The sequence below is a fragment of the Entelurus aequoreus genome, linkage group LG10 (assembly GCF_033978785.1).
Source record: "Entelurus aequoreus isolate RoL-2023_Sb linkage group LG10, RoL_Eaeq_v1.1, whole genome shotgun sequence".
NCBI lineage: Eukaryota > Metazoa > Chordata > Actinopteri > Syngnathiformes > Syngnathidae > Entelurus > Entelurus aequoreus.
The window spans coordinates 5,978,540-5,992,413 of NC_084740.1; the positions used below are offsets into that span (position 1 = coordinate 5,978,540).

At 35.2% G+C, this 13,874-nt stretch overlaps 1 protein-coding gene across 5 annotated transcripts in view; it reads right to left on the minus strand.

Annotated features, from left to right (window-relative positions):
- Positions 1 to 8,574: 8,574 nt before the first annotated feature.
- cadm1b (cell adhesion molecule 1b) overlaps positions 8,575 to 13,874 on the minus strand; it is a 621,285-nt gene continuing 615,985 nt past the window's right edge. For all 5 annotated transcript variants that reach the window (XM_062059921.1, XM_062059918.1, XM_062059920.1 and 2 more), the window contains one exon: positions 8,575 to 13,874. This exon is cut by the window's right edge and continues 1,580 nt beyond it. The gene's annotated coding sequence lies outside the window, so the exon portion shown is untranslated.

Below are 13,874 nucleotides of genomic sequence, written 5' to 3' on the forward strand. Positions count from 1 at the left end.
TATAACTATATTTAAAAATATTACAATTTCCTACACACAGTGTTTCCCACACATTCATTTATTTGTGGCGGCCCGCCACGAAAGAATTAAGGCCGCCACAAATAGATTTTTTGGCTTTTTGTTTTGTTTTGTTTTTTGTCCTGTCCAGCTTCTCAGGCAAATCATAGTTGATGTAGATGCCCATATCGGCTGTTCAGATTTACTTTACAAAAGAGAAGTGTAGGATCAAGATTTTTGGACCCCTTTGTTCAGTGGATCAGATGTTTGATGAAGCTCTGTGTCTATCTACCACCACTACTGTTTTCTGTTTATTTGTTACTGACTGTGGCAGGACACCTCTGCCTCTGTTTCACTTTATGTTGCTGGTAAATAATATGGTTGTAGTAGTAGGCTAAAGTTAAATTATTTAGTATGCACTAATTAAAGGGGCAGAGCTTTAAGAGACATTTTAGCTTTTATATTTTTACAAGATATATTTTTTGTAAGAACCACAATTAATAAATATATTTCCGTGAATAACTTATTGTTCAAATCTGTATATAAATATGTACATAAAGTGTTGTAATTGTATTGTAAAATGGATGGATGGACGTTTAAAACAAAACTGTTATTATTAATTAGTAAGTATAAATTTTTTGAGCCTTTTTAGAGAAAATCATATCATTGTAGTAAATTATGCAAATTACTCGATGATGTCATGTTGACCACGCACACAGCCACGCCCATAGCCACGCCCATAGCCACGCCCCCACCGCCACAGGTATCTTGGCAGTTTATGGGAAACACTGTACACATTTAAAAAAAACTCCTGGTCCATCATGTTCAATAGTTTTCTGAGGTTAAAATTTTGAATGGCCTTTATGTTAGAACACATTCCTAAATCACGGGCTAAAGATGTTTTAATTAATACATAGGTTTTGTGTATAGAGTTAATTTTTTTTATTTTATTTAACATCTAACACTAAGCTGGTAATGATAACTGTGCTGTCCAGTTTTTTTTGTTTTTTTGTACAGTATCTTGTTTTCTTACGCCCCATTTCAGTTTATTTCAGTTGTCCTGTGTTTTTCTTTAGTCGGGAAGTAGTCTTTGCTATTAAGATGAATGTGCCAGTCTTGTCTTTTCTTGAGTCCTACAAAGGGTGCATTTTTATTTTACGTGAATTGGTACTCCGTAGTGCAGACGGAACACCTATTAAAGTGTATACAGTGGATACGTCATCACAACATCCGGTTTTGGTGAGCAGTCTTCTTCCATGGCAAAAATGTTGGTGCGTCACTGGTCAATAGTGCACAAATAATAGGCTGTATGTAATATATGAAAATATATTTTGATTCCAAAGAAATAGCGATTTTTGAAGGACTGTAAGTGACGCTCCAGCGTATTTGCTTACATGTTGTGTTGTGTAAGTTGTTTATGCAAGTGAGTTGTAAAATAAAGCTAACATAGATGTTGCCTCTACTTAACAGCCATAAAAAGATTAGAACCGCCCAGATATTACAGTATATATGTGTATATATATATATATATATATATATATATATATATATATATATATATATATATATATATATATATATATATATATATATATATATATATATATATATATATATATATATATATATATATATATATATCAAAGAATTCATGATATTACTTTCATTTATTTTCACGTAAAAAAACACACATTTTAAAGCGTGGTGACTTTTGTTTTATTTTGTAGTAGTAGTAGCGACTTCCTTGAACATTTACAGAATCCGGTCAACTTCCTCTGTTCTCATTTTATTGAACTGCGCATGCAAGTGACGTCGAGGCCACATTGGGGCATCCGTGCGTTTACACTGGATGACATTTTGCAGTACAAACCGTCAGCTAGAAAAAATCCGATTTGGGAAAAAAAATCCGATTTGGGTCACTTTGGCCTGCAGTGTAAATGCAGTCTTATTAGCACTGCACTGATACAGTGTTGGTGTTTCATAATGGTCATCTGACATCAACTGGATTAAAAAAGTCACAACATTTGATCTGCTTGAATTATTAATAGTAAGCATATATATATATATATATATATATATATATATATATATATATATATATATATATATATATATATATATATATATATATATATATATATTCAAAGTGAAACTCTGGTCAATGAGCCAAATAGTAAACAGGAAAAGAACATGTTTATCTTATTTGTCGGATTCCACAATTCCGTTTTTTCCCCCCTTTTCTCAGTTCCATACAGATCAATGATAGTGACAAAAAATGATGTCAAACCTGGCACACAATTCTTCCGACTTCTTTTAGTCATAACTGTCATTTGTGAGCCAGAATAAGTCCTTCCTGATAAATACAATTTCAGTGTTGGCGCTAGGAATTTTCAAAATGGGGCCCCAGGGACCTCATCCAGTCATAAAAATGGGGTCCCATGGTACATTTTTGGGGTCCCACTTTTTTGTAAGCGTTTTGAAAACCAATGATAAATGTATGCATTATCCTGTTCTATCTCACATTCTATATTGTGTTTTGGAAAAAGGTTGTCATAAAACGTTGCTTAATTCATAAAAAAAAGAAAACAAATGTATTTTTAACATTCATTCACTTTCTTCTTTCCTTCATGGATCTAAACTTTACCGTTTCCAGTAGTTTTTTCTATATTCGTATTTAATAAGTTGTAGGTGTATTTATTTCATTATAAAAGTGTAAAAAGTGTTTTGCTTGGGTCATGAAATGATGATAATGGTGTGCCAGGGCATACATAAATTATGTATTTAACGCTTAAATCTATAGAGTCTACATCAACTTCAGATCTATCCGTCAATTCTAAGTTTTTTATGTTGTTTGTTTTCTGCCCTTTTTGTCAAAGAAAACTATGTTTTTTTTATGGCAAACACACAAAATATGCAAAATCTTCCACAAAAAATATTTTTCAAAGAGGAATATTTGATGTGACGTAAACGGAGCCTTGGATCGGTCAATAATTCATAAAAACATTGATTTTGATTCAATATTATGTTTTAAACAATGAAAGTTTGAAATAAAAAAAAACAGCTCTGTTTTATTAGTCAACATTGCAACTTTTTCTAAATTACATTTAACCTTTAAGCTTTTTTATTCCACTTTTGTTATGTTTTTGTTCATTTTGATACTTATTTTTAATACTTTAATACTTTAAAAACATTAGCTGCAGGCCGCAAATGGCCTCCGGGCCACACTTTTGACACCCCTGCTATAGATTATAAAAAAATTACATCTGATAAGTCTGTCGATAAAAAGCATTCATTTCTAAGAACAAGAATAGACTGTCGAGTTTCAGATGAAAGTTCTCTTTTTCTGGCCGTTTTCAGCGTTTAATTGACCCCACAAATGTGATGCTCCAGAAACTCAATCTGCTCAAAGGAAGGTCAGTTTTGTAGCTTCTGTAATGAGCTAAACTGTTTTCAGATGTGTGAACATGATTGCACAAATATTTTCTAATCATCAATTAGCCTTCTGAGACAATGAGCAAACACATTGTACCATTAGAACACTGGAGTGATAGTTGCTGGAAATGGGCCTCTATACACCTATGTAGATATTGCACCAAAAACCAGACATTTGCAGCTAGAATAGTCATTTAGCACATTAGCAATGTATAGAGTGTATTTCTTTCAAGTTAAGACTAGTTTAAAGTTATCTTCATTGAAAAGTACAGTGCTTTTCCTTCAAAAATAAGGACATTTCAATGTGACCCCAAACTTTTGAACGGTAGTGTATACTGTATATTTTGCCTTAGCCTTGAATGAACACTTGATGCATATAATCACAGCAGTATGACCTTTAGTAAGAAAATAAGAAAGTAAAGAAAGAAAATATAAGGTATTTTATTGACACATTATTTCCAGGCTTTTGCGGGCCATATAAAAACATTTACACCTATGTAAAACATTCTTCTTCATACTGCATTAATATATGCTACTTTTAAACTTTCATGCAGAGAGGGAAATCACAACTAAAAGTGTATTTACTAAACAGTTATTAAGCAGTGGCACAAACATTCATGTCATTTCCAAAACAGAAAGTGCAAGATTGTCAGAGACATTTTAAAACAAGCTATTAGTGCACTTTTGTGCATGATGTCACTAAGATGACATATCAAAACAACACTAAATTAAAGTGCACTTTTTGTACAGAACGCCACTACAATAGTTTAAAACAAATAAAGTGCACTTTTGTGCATGATGTCACACAAGATATTTCAATAAGTGTCAAATAAAAATGAGCTGCATAATAGGAAATCAAATAGTGTATGTCCTTCACTATGTGGTAGGTTCCTGCGGACGTTATCTCCTTCTGTTGTTGACTGTTTGTTTCATACCGTGTTGATGTGGAAATGGTTGCTTGGGTATTTTGTTGGTGTGGCACCGGCCGAGACGTTGACTTGCAGAGTTTCAAGCACTCTTCATTCTCTAGCGGGTGACTTTTCAAATGATGCTACAAATTAGCAGTGCTGCTACTTTTTGTAGCAACGCACACTTGACATATTACTGTTGCCTGTTCAACATCTTCCCGCTTGAAGCCAAACCACCGCCAGACGATGGACCCCCTGCTGTTTTTCTTGGGAATTAATTATTCCTTCATTTGTTACCAGATTGGCACCTTATTTCTCTCGTATTACCACTCGCACCACTCCGCTAGCATCACAGCTAATGTTACCCATTCTGCTACCTCTGCTGGGCGAGAGCGTATGTATGACGTTGCACGCGCGACAGTATGTTTACGTATGTAAGAAGGTGCGCTTGTTTTATGTCTCTGTGAGAAGGAGAGACAAGAAAGAGTGAAAAGAGCCTGTAGTGTAATGCCCGCAGCTAAAAGCAACTGCGTGAGAACGTATACTCCAATATCACCATATAGTCATTTTCTATATCGCACAGAGACAAACCCGCGATATATCGAGTATATTCCATATATCGCCCAGCCCTAATTTACCATGAAGTCTTTCTTTTGACAGCCCCTCACGGTAAAGTTGTCCCAGTGCAAACTGAGGCAGTATTTGTCATTGATAAAACTTTCGGAGAATCAAAATTTACGACCAATAAAAACGCAATAAACGCAAATATAAACAAAACAAAACACCGGCGGAAAGCGATAATCGATAAAATAAAATAAAAAACAAGCAAACCGGGCTGTAAGTAAAAAAATAAAATAAAATCTGCATCCAGAGGACGTGCGGGCTTCCGGAAATGTTTGTCCTTTCTGATTTCAATGCGTACAAAGACAAAAAGTGCGTTAACGCCAACACTGAATTTGATCTTTCACAGTCAAATGACACAACTGTATCGTGTTTTTTTTTTTCTTCAAGTCACACGTTTCAAGGGACAAAGTAACACTCCTTGTTTCACGAAGCATCAATGCTACAGTATCGTCAATGCATTATTTGTCGAGCATTTGCTGCAAGAATTGACGAAAAACGCATGCTAGTGTTGGCGTATCCTGTTGTTGTGCCGTAGCTCTGGAGACTGCAGTTCTATAGTCCAGTGGTACCCAACCTTTTTTGCACCAGGGACCGGTTTAATGTAGGCATTATTTTCAGGGACCGGCTTCCCACCTGTGAAAAATACGACTCACGATAACGCTGAATTAGTGGGAACCCTAGACTTTTTTCTTTGCAATGAAATGCTGATGGAAATCAGCCTTTGGCTACAATCTGTCACATTTATATTTGATATGTTTATTAATGTGCATTGTATCATGTCACTAAGTTATAACAAATGGCAACTTCCTATGAGAAGTTTTATTGTACATCTATAAACAAGCTCATTGGTGTGTCTAGAGCAGGGTTATCCAAAGTGGGGCCCGGGGGCCATTTGCGGCCCGCAGCTAATTGTTTACCGGTTCGCCACACATTCTGCAAAAATTGCAAAATTGATAATATTGCAAAAATTAAAAAAGTGGCATGAGGTGAAATCTAACAATAAAAAGTTGCAATGTTGACACAAAGCTGCCATGCAGGCTGTTTTTTTTCATTTGTCTTTGTTTATTTTTCTTTTTTTTGCCATTGCTAAAAAAAAAAAAAACGAAAAATCTATGTTATAATGAATTATTACTTAAAAAATATCACTTTAAAATGTTTTATGTGGAAAAGAATATTGCATATATTGTGTGGTTGCCATAAAAAAAACATCAAAGTTTTATTTGACAAAAGAGCATAATACAAACAAAATAATAGTTCAAACGTAAAATCCACAGATATATCTGAAGTTGATCTCGTAATTTAAGTGTTAAAAGTAAAAAAAAACTAATAAAAATGTATCACTTTATGAGTGGGGGACCTTTTTGATCCCAAATATATTTAGTAGGATTTTATTTAACTTTTCACTGTGATTACTCAAAAATATTAAAGAATTAAAATCAATGGTGTCCTGCATTATTGATCTTTTAGGGCTCTAATTACTAAATACTGCATATTTCAGTTTTACTATAAAAAACAAAGTTGTCTTTGACAGAAAAGGCATAAAACCTTTTTTTTTTTTTTTTTAACTTTATATCAACCTCAAGTTGATATAGAGATTTACTGTAAGCGTTAAATAAAAAATAATAATAATAATTTGACTTATTTTGAACAGTTTAATGACTGAGACCCTTTATGGTCCCCAGGAGCCCTAAAGGTTAAAAAAAAAAAAATCCATATATTTTGTGAAGGTTTGAAAATGAAAAATATCAAAATGGCCCCCGCATGCTTAAATTTTTCCGTGTGCGGCCCACAGTGGAAAAAGTTTGGACACCCCTGGTCTAGAGCACAGGTGTCAAACTCGAGGCCCGCGGGCCAGATCGGGCCCTCCACTTCATTTTATATGGCCCGCAAAAGCCTGGAAATAATGTGTCAATAAAATACCTTATATTTTCTTTCTTTACTTTCTTATTTTCTTACTAAAGGTATTAGTTTGTTTTTTTCTAGTTTGACAGGGGGAAAAAATTGTGTCCAATATCGCAACAAGTATATTTTCTAACTTTGTTGGTCAAAATCCAAATAAATACTTAAATATCTGCTTAACTCAGGGCTAGGAAACCTATGGCTCTAGAGCCAGATGTGGCCCTTTTGATGACGGCATCTGGCTCTCAGATCAATCTTAGCTGACATTGCTTGACACGATAAGTAATGAATAATTCAGCTGGTAATCACAGTGTTAAAAATAACGTTCAAAATATAAAACATTCTCATGCATTTTAATCCATCCATCCGTTTTCTACCGCACCTGTTCAAGAAGTCGCATTAATGGTAAGAAGTATTTTATTTATTATTGGTTAGCTTCAGAATAACAATGTTATTAAAAAGAATAAGAGACTTATTATACTCTAAAAATGTTGGTCTTACTTAAAAAAGCACGCTTCTAGTTGTATTCAGTGTTAAAAAATATTATATGGCTCTCACGGAAATACATTTTAAAATATTTGGCTTTCATGGCTCTCTCAGCCAAAAAGGTTCCCGACCCCAAACTTAACTTATGGTTTCGAAGCAAGTTATCCATCAAATTGTACACTATAAAAATGACCAATAGATTTTACTGTCAAATTTAGGGAGTTTTTTTACATCATATTACTGCAAGTTTTAAAAATAAACGAACAATGTTTGTTTTTTTACAGTAAAATTCTGTCGTCTGAGCTGTCAGTTTTGTTTTGTTTAAATCCACGGTTGCTGATTTTAGGGTACCACATTTTATTATGGTAATAAACTGGCAGCTGAGTTGCCAAAATAAAATCAAACAGCGGTACTGTATTTCTATTTACAACAATATGTTTTAAAAATAATAATAATAAAAAAAAATACACCATATATTTTACAGTGAAAGTCTGGCAACTTTTTTTTCTGTAAAAAACAGGTAAAATACGCAGATTTTTTTGTACTCTTTAAGTAAGAATTTAAAAATATATATATTTAAATTCATAGGCAAATTCATTAATTATTTACTGTTACAAGCAGCCCTCTATTGGCATTGATTGATTGATTGATTGAAGCTTTTATTAGTAGATTGCACAGTGAAGTACATATTCCGTACAATTGACCACTAGATGGTAACACCCCAATAAGTTTTTCAACTTGTTTAAGTCGGGGTCCACGTTAATCAATTTGTGGTACAAATATATACTAGGAGGAGACCCATGTTCATCACGTTCAAGTGATGCGTTCAATACCGCGTGATTTTTGTGATAGTATTTTGAAGTAACAATGAAATACATTTATTTAAAAAGCCGAGCCGAGGTCCTATGCAGTGCAAAAAGCGACGATGCATTGGTAAAATAGCCAAGGCTTTTCTTGTTGTGTGACATTGTTTATTTTAAGACAGTATATTATAACACAGATAAATAATAATAATAATACATCAAATTTATATAGCACTTCTCTAAGTACTCAAAGACGCTTTACATGAACAAAACCGGAGGAAACCAACATGGGACTTTAATTAGGCTATTAAAAACAGCTATAAAAAAACAAAAACTGCTTGTGTTGGTGGCGCAAAGCTGTAGGGGAAGCAAAAATAATTACTTTTTCTTAAAGAGGCAAAGCAAAACCACAACAACGTACGACTTTGAACATATTTTATTAAGACAAGTACTCTTCAGTTTTTGTTTTTTTTCCATTTGTAAAAATGTTTGCCAACCAATACAAAATATGCATGGCCATAACAGAAACAATTTGTTCACTGCACAAAAGAAAATAGCCACCTTGGTCAAGGAAGAATCTTTGAAGATTTACCCTCCCCCGAACCTTTCCCTCGGGCTCCTCATTCAAATATCCAAGACTTGTTACAGATTGTACTCCATGTCACAGTAAATACACAATCTTTTTTTTCTGTTTGTCTATGATGATGTACGCGAGGCTCAATGCAAACATTTGACCAAATAAACGTTACCGGATGAGCAAGGAACTTTTATAAACACTGACTGTACACGTGGTGTTTTGTCCGCTTAACAAATCTAGTTCTTTCTTTGTGATCTAGGTCTATGCAAAATCATATTTACTGTGACAGTGCACCATATTAATCAAGAACACACACAGCTGAGAAATACATGTACATCTTGAAAGTTCATCACTGGTTTGAATAGCTGCGGTACTACAAGTACAGTAAATACTCGGGGCCGTTTACATTTGCAATCTACCTGAGATGCAAAAACACAACTATTAACACTCATGAACCTGAGAGAGTAAACACAAATATACTAATAAACATCAAGTAGTAAAAAAAAAAAAAGACAAACCAAATAGGATTCGGGCAATGTGGTTATTACATGGAGAAGTCATCCCTTTAAAAAAAAAAAAAGCAAGGGGGAAAACATGCCTGATGACTTTTTCCATGACACCAAAAATCTCAAATCCAGAAAAAAATTGACTTAAATTGTAGTTTTTTGAAATCATGTTGGCAGTGGATAGAGAAAATGAACACATACCTATTGAAATAGTGGAATGATGCAAAAAAATTCAGGCCACAACAAATCCATTCATTCATTTTTTTTACTGCTTTTCCAGTTGAGGACTACGGGCGAGCTGGAGCCTATCCCAGGTGACTGCCTCCTGGACAGGTCGCACCAATAAACCCATGGAGGCATGGAGGTCAGTTGAATATGTCATGATATAACCTACATCCTGCACTTTTCATTCATTTGAAAAAGTCATTAAGAGGGGAAATTTGGAATATTATGAACACCTAAAAAAAAAAATTGCAATTTAAAAATATACTTTGGCACGCAAATTATGTGTATTTTATATTTACTGTATATATAATTTTATTTTTGAAGAAAGCATAAACTTTTTTCAAAGGTGGAGTCTGTCTATTAGCAATATCTGACCACTTATCCTTACAAAAGCACAACAACAACAAAAGTCCCTGTAGAATTTTGCAACGTTGCGAATGCGCCAATTCCCGCAAATTCAACCGATCTCCACGAATTATGCGTGGACTCACAACTTTGCCCGATGCCCGCAACTTCCCCACCCATTTTGGCCAATGAGTGTAATTTTATGTCTGTTCCTTGTGAAGATGAAGCAGGCCCAGCAACGTGTAACAATATAGTGCAGACCTACTTCCAGAGCCTGTCTACAGTGCTAAGTAGAGATGTCCGATATTGGCTTTTTTGCCGATATTCCGATATTGTCCAACTCTTAAATACTGATTCCGATATCAAGCGATACCGATATATACAGTCGTAGAAATTAACACATTATTATGCCTAATTTTGTTGTGATGCCCCGCTGGATGCATTAAACAATGTAACAAGGTTTTACAAAATAAATCAACTCATGTTATGGAAAAAAAATGCCAACATGGCACTGCCATATTTATTATTGAAGTCACAAAGTGCATTATTTTTTTCACCATGCCTCAAAACAGCAGCTTGGAATTTGGGACATGCTCTCCCTGAGAGAGCATGAGGAGGTTGAGGTGGGCGGGGTTGAGGTGGGGGGGTAGGTGGTAGCGGGGGGTGTATATTGTAGCGTCCCGGAAGAGTTAGTGCTGCAAAGGGTTCTGGGTATTGGTTCTGTTGTGTTACGGTGCGGATGTTCTCCCGAAATGTGTTTGTCATTCTTGTTTGGTGTGGGTTCACAGTGTGGCGCATATTTGTAACAGTGTTAAAGTTGTTTATACGGCCACCCTCAGTGTGACCTGTATGGCTGTTGACCAAGTATGCCTTGCATTCGCTTGTGTGTGTGAAAAGCCGTAGATATTATGTGATTGGGCCGGCACGCAGAGGCAGTGCCTTTAAGGTTTATTGGCGCTCTGTACTTCTCCCTACGTCCGTGTACACAGCGGCGTTTTAAAAAGGATTAAAACCGGTACCGATAATTTCCGATATTACATTTTAAAGCATTTATCAGCCGATAATATCGGCAGTCCGATATTATCGGACATCTCTAGTGCTAAGCCTTCTGGGTAATGTAGTATAACACTTTTACTTACTAGTTTACGTGCATTCATGTATTTAATCTTTATTTATCCAACCTAGGGCAGTTTAGAACATATTTTGCAAAGTGATTTGCAACAAGAAAAAAACATATATTTGTTTTCTAATTTAGTTTGAATCCTGTGCTTTTTTTTACATTTTTTATATCAAGGTTACTAGGTACACCTAAAACATTGATAAAATCCTAAAATCACAACAATTTGATAGTATTAAGAAACAAATCCTGAACACATTGCAACTTTTGTCCGCATCAATCTCAAAATAGCCCCTCGAAATCCTGGAGAGACTGCAATATGTTTCCGATTGGACGGCATCATTCATGCTCCGCCCCTTTCAGGTTGTCATACAGCAGACAAATTAAGGCCCATTAAACTTTTCAATTTGGCCCGCCGGACATTCCCAATTAACTTTTTTTAGATGTTTAAGATGTAAAGTGTAGCTGCCATTATGATGTGCACTCATGTTTTCTAATGACCGTAAGTCTTCAACTATACTAACTATTTACGTGCTTGGAATCTGCACTTTTGCATGATATACTAGTTACTATGGTCATCTCATTAGTTACTATGGTCATCTCATTAGTTACTATGGTCATCTAATTAGTCACTATGGTCATCTAATTAGTTACTATGGTAATGTAAATCACAGCAGCTCAGACGAGGCACCAAGCAGTGTGGGTGGGGAGCGTTTCCACAGAGTGTTTCCAGAGCCTGAAATGTGGGTGTCAGGGACAGACGCGGAAGGAGATTTTTTATATCAAAGTTCTAAAGCTTAGTGATATATCACATATATCAGATAGTAGGTGGGTTTTTTTTTTTACCCTTCGCGTTCATATTTCGTTATTTGTTGCATTTTTGTTGTGTTTCGCTTGATTGTAAACAATGTCAATCGAGAAGGGGTGTGACGTTCATATGTTGTCAATATTCAGTGTTTTATCCTTCATAGTTAATATTGTAAATCCCACATTCTTTATTTTCATGTACATTCTGGGTGTCTCATTCAGTAAAAAAACGTTTTTTTAAGGCGGTCTGTCATAATGATATTAGCATGCAATCAAACATTATTGAGAGTTTTTGTATTAGTGTTCCTAAAAATAGATACCGGACACATTTTTTTTCTCTAAATTTGGCCCCCGAGGCAAAATAATTTCCCAGGCTTGTCTTAATGATTGTCAAATATGATTTTGTGCTGCAATTCTTCTTCAGCTATATCTCTCAGCAGACTTGAGCATAAATGAAAATAAGCATGATTCTGGTCGTGTTTTTACAGTAAGCCTTTAGAAATTATTAAAAATATGTAGAAAAAAATTGGTTAAATCTTCCAAAAGTATTAGGGGTTTTATCAACTATTCACATAAGTAATATTCATTTATCCTACATCAGATCATGTTAATCCTTAAAGGGGTGTGCTCACTTTCTATATCCACTGTACTTCCCTCATTCAGGCCTATCACGCTTCCCCGAGAAGATATCCAAATAAATAACAATTACTCATCAAATTAACATTTGGAATCATCAATTTAATACATAATAAATACAACATCTCTGCTCATCCAAGCTTTTGTACAACATCACTGCAGCTGCTGATGCTAATACAGGTTTTATGGTGCGACGACGGTGATGCCTTGTGTTTAAGAAAGAGGACACAAATATACAAGATATACTTTGAAGTGTACATAAGGATTCTGTACAACCAAGCGTATGCCTCGGAATGAAAGAAGGCACTACATACGTCCTTCCTTACTAGTGATACGTACCAGGAGGTGGCATTAAGGCAGTGGTTATCCTATATATTTCAGTGTCGTAATAACTAGCAGGGACAGCCTTTATGTTCTGAAACATAAAGTGAAGGTTTGAGGTGGTTGGGCGACAGCAAGAATGTGATTTTTTTTTTTTTTAAATCGCTTGACAACTTGATGGTGCAGTCAGCCTTTCAAGTTCAATCAAAGACAGCCTAAAGGTAACGTGTCAAGAAATTCACATTTTCACTGATTCAATGCCTTTTTCCTCTGGTAGCAACAATGTGGAGCCGAGTCCAGTAATGCTGTCTATATTTTGAGTCTGTTTGTCCCATATTTGACGTACCACAAACATGCAGCTTTGGGAAATGAAGCAATACGTTCATCCACACTGCGACAAATATTCAGAGTGAGTGTGCAAAGTGGACTTTTTTTTTTATTAATGCTCACACGCACAATTATCATATTGGGTAGAGCATGTGGGTGGTTTGAAATGTGATGGATTCCATGTTTTAATATATTTTCATAGGATTTTATGAGCGACTACCGCAGGGTATATTTTTATTCAAGTCATCTGTGACCCTCAACCTAATCATTCTGCTGTCGACTGACAGGAAAGCTTCAGACAATATTTGCTTTTGATCCGTCCATCTCTTGGGTAATAAATATCATACAATAATCCACAATTATTAATGAGAAAGGACACGGTGGGAGTTTTAACCATGTTGGAATGAACAAATCCTCCCCCTTTTAAAATCTGATTAGGAGGAACATGAATTTGGCAAAGTTTAGCACCAAACAGGAAACAGACCTAAATATACTTATGTTTTTTTACACTAAAAACCAACATACCTCCCCTAAGAGTGGAGCAATTTGTATTTTTGATCAGGCAGGTGAAACTATGAATAATTACATTATGGGACCACTGCCTTGAAAAATGAAGGAAAGATTGATGGATGAAAGTAGCAAGATTGGAATGTTGTTTTATTCTGGACCACATGTTAATCTAGTGCATTTTGCAAGCCTAACGTTCTCCGATGATCATTTCAAAACGTCCAACTTGACAAACTACTGACGATCAATACTGAACATTTGCACTCATGGTGCATCACAGCAGTGCCACTTTACACATACAGTATACCTAAAATCACCTCAAAGCTACCGAGAGTAAACCGTTTTCTTAAGATCTGT